Source organism: Coccinella septempunctata, chromosome 5 (genome assembly GCF_907165205.1).
Source record: "Coccinella septempunctata chromosome 5, icCocSept1.1, whole genome shotgun sequence".
Taxonomy (NCBI): Eukaryota; Metazoa; Arthropoda; class Insecta; order Coleoptera; family Coccinellidae; genus Coccinella; species Coccinella septempunctata.
The window spans coordinates 35,799,167-35,803,474 of record NC_058193.1 but is presented as its reverse complement, the minus strand read 5'-3'; positions in this window follow the sequence as shown (position 1 = coordinate 35,803,474).

Sequence of the window (4,308 nt, the reverse complement as noted above, 5' to 3'; positions counted from 1 at the left end):
CTCTCAAACGTCGTCTGATGGTTTCGATGGAAACTTGGACCCAACTGCATTTTGAAGAGTATTCCGTAGCATTCTACACGTAGATGTAGGGTTTCTTCTCGCCGAAACGGTGATGAAACGATCCTGAGCAGGTGTTGTTTTTCGTCGCCCACCAAGCCTTGGTCTTTCCAACACGGAACTTGTCTCCCTGAACCTATTCCAAAGTCGAGATATCACACTTTGGCTGACTTGGAGGCTTTCCGCTACAACAACCTGAGTTAGGCCACCCTGTAGCATTCCGATAGCCCTATTAGCCTCAGCGTTTGTTAATTTACGTCTTGGCCTTTTCAGAAAACTCGTTAATGTTAAAATTGGTTATAGTCGGTTATCCTGCAAAGTTAGATATATACCATCGGGAACCTTTTAAAAACCTTTTGGAGCTCTATAGAATTGTACTCAAACATTTTCCTCTATCTCGTATAGTTCACCCTGCGTCGTCCATAAAAGCCTTCATGCATGACTCATTGAAAAAAAATCGATATGTTCGTCATCTCTTTATTATTATTTACGAATTTCACACGAAAACCTAACCTGATAAATTCTCTACACTAAACTGAAATTCCCATAACAATCGGACATCTGGTTCTGGAGTTATGGAGGAACAAACATACAGATAAACAAACTAGAAAATAGAAAATTGTATTTCCTCGTTGTATGGCGTACATTGAACTGAAAAAATTAATTATGTATTGAATTTATGAAGGAACGAATCTTTTTCCCGTAAAAGAACACTTCTCTCAGACGACAGCAGCTACCCAAGATGTGAAAAAAAAACAAAACCCATTCCGACGAATCTGAATGCCCGTCACCACGCGAACGAACGGTTAAGGCCCATTCCACAGGGGCCATTAACAACCCCATCATTATGTTATAACAGCCGATACTTATACGCTTTCTAAATTTTCCCGTTTATCATAAATTCACCGGGGCAATTTGGAATTTTACCTCCAGAAACTAATTTGATCCGTAATAGCTAGACATTTTCGGGGCCATAGAGTGGAATTAATTATATCGTTGCTACCCAATAAACTTTTATTTATTGATCTATCCTCGGCTAATTCTCTATTTTGCGGTTGAAATATGGCCATCTAATGGGTGCCAGCCTGTTGGGTTACGTTTTAAAGTGGCCTGTAAACCCCGACACCTCGGTTATGCGAAAATCGAGAAATTATTGCTGCATTTTTTATGAAGAAGTCGTGATTTGCATGTTGCGCGATAACATGCACGCACTTTTAATAGATTTTTTGATTTAGGGATGGAAATGTGAACTGGGGTTTTCATTATTTCGTTTTTTCCACATCGCGAGTGAAAAATACATATTAGCTAGCCATAGTATGCAAGGTAAAGTTAAAACACTGTAGAAAAATTGAGACACTGACAGTTGACAAAGTGCTACCTTATTTTTACGTCGGATAAGACTGTAATAACCACCACAGTAAGATTTGTTGATCCTTTAAATGATTCCTCAATTAAGATTTGAAAAAGTCTCAAAGATACCAGATGGAGTTATTCTAGCTCGGGAAAGAATCTACGTGATACAGTCCAAAGAGACACTATCACCAGATGGGACACCTCGTGAGATGCGGGGTTGTTTTTTCACATTAATTTGCCTCCCCGTACGCAGGGGGTAACAACGGGAGTCGCATTCATTATATTCTTGTTGTTCCCTCACAAATCTTACCTTGAAAAGCTGAGGTACTAATTTAACTGGCAGTTATTTATGACGGTGACTTGTAGCGATGGGTAGACACTTCGTTTTACGTTTTTTGAATCGGCTCACCGCATTCAATGAAGACGTGATGATTGCGGTTCAGTGGAGAGGGCTTTAGGCTTAATTTTCTTTTTTAAAGATCGACCACATTTCGATCAATATTTGGTAAAACACGCAACAACGCGAAACGCGTGTAGAGTTCATAGGATGTGTGTTGCACAGTGGGAATAAGGCAACAAAAAGTATGGTAGGTACACAGGGATTTTATGATACCTATGCGAAATATCAAAGTGCTTCCTATTTTGGCGATGGACACTTTTTACTGAGCCAAAATGTCTTTGAAACCACTAAACATGCCGCATATTTGAAATCCTGGAAACTTTGAATTTCTTAAACTTTTAATATTTTCCTACGAACATATTTCAACAGTAGATTCTTGAGGACGAAAGAAACACTTTTTTCCTTTACCATTTTTTCAGAATTGGCAAGGTTCAAAAGATACAGGCTGTTGAAAAACCATACAAATTGTTATTTTTAGTTTTATATCAGAAATGTAGTTTTATATTTATGAGATTAATCTTTTTCGAACACAAGATATCACCCACGTCTTCTACTTTCTTCATTATGAACATTACGCATCATAAAAATACCAAAAATTTAAAGAACCCAACTGAGTTGGACGTTATCTTATGAATATTTGGACGTTTTTAAAATTAAAGTATTCTTCATATTTTTTCGTATAATGCGCCGTTTTCGAGTGATTTGATGTTAAAAAATTAAAATGTATCTGTGAAATTTTAAAAAATTGGGTTCTTTGGCTGAATACAACTCTGTTTAAAAGATCAACAGACGTGTAGTCTTATAGATTCAGCTAGTTATTCTGAAGTTAGTGTTGTTTTTCTAGGGGTGGCATATAGCTCATTATAAGTCGAAGACTCACCCTGTATATTCCAATATAAATGTTTTTTCCTTTTCTATACATTGAAATAAAGTTTGAAATAAAGTTTGAAATACAAAATACAATTAAACCGTGCAAGAATTTATTAAATTTATATGTTTACATTATAAATTAATCTAGATGTTGAATTTTCTGGCTTTTAGGTTTGGTTGACAGTTTATGAAAGCAACTTCAAAATGTTCAACAAGTGTTATGATGATTTTCATTTAGTATATAGGTATAGTAGGTAGATACCTACCTATTGTATCATATAATATATAAGTTCATAGAATAAAAAAATGAAGTGCATTAAAATGATTTTTTTGTTTATTCAATAATTTTTGTCATAGGTAGAAATAGACGGGGGGCAGGGGGGCTATGTCCCTCCCAGATACCCATGGTGCCCCCCCCCCAGGAAAATAGAGAAATAGTAAAATAACAGTAAAAAGCAGCTATTCTGGAGATTCTTCGTGGTTTTTAGCCATTTCTAGAATTTTTGTACTTCTTCTTTATCCAACATCTTTATACCTCGGGGGCGGTCACCTCAGACCTCCCTAAGGGGTGCCCCCCCACATAAAACGTTTATTTCAGCCTATAAAAATTATACTTTCAATACCAAAGAATAAAAATATTCAGAAGTATAGTGTACTAAAAAAAATTAATTTTTCGATTTCTGTGACAGTTAATTACATATATCAATTAACTCCTTTTGTGTATATCAAAGAGAGTTAATAAATGAAAAAATAAATCAGTTAAATGAAAAACAAAAAGGCATTATGTTCTTATGGATACCTAAAGATAATGTAATCACCTAAGAATGAAGACGATTATGATTATGAATTACCTTGAGCCTCATCCCTGTGATCTGGTGAAGCTAATAGAAAAAAAAGTTTAAATGATTTCGAATAGTTATGTGGGTTCTAGTTCTAGGAAAGAATTGTTTTTATTAAGGAGATTCTGTGAGTCTGTAAGCAGAGGCAGCGCTCAACTGGAAAACTTTACATTTCCTTACCTCATTTCATTTCTAATTTTCAAGTATCTAAAAAAAATTCAAACAGGCACTTTCGGGATATCTCATAAATTTTTATGTTAGACCTCCTGCCGATAGCGGCATAATCCCAATTCCGAAGTTCCGACTTCTTCGCATCCAGCCGATATAATTTAATTCTTAATCACCACGAGTGCCAGTTTATTAACTCCACTCCGAAACGCTATCAGCGTTAACTCCAGCCTATCCTAACTCCACCTCTAGGAATGCGCGCGCAAATCGAGGCGTTCCGCAGCACGAACATAGAGCCAGAAAAACGATGAAATGTCAACTGATCATCTCGCTTCGGAAAAAGAACTAACAACCTGTTTGTTTTAAAACAAACCAAAGGGTGAGTCGTAAGTGTGATAATTGAACATTTATTTCTATAAACCCGTTCCGAAACCGGAGCCGTGGAAGGGGGAGGAACATACCAGCTATTAACTGCCAAATAGAGGCTGCCGGCCAATCGGCGATCGTCGCAGTTAGAGCAGGCTCTTCGCGACGGCCAATAGCAAAGCGGCGGGTCCTTAATGTCCCCCACTCGCGCCCAAACGTCCCCTCCAGTTAGCCACCGTAAGAAGATAGGTTGAT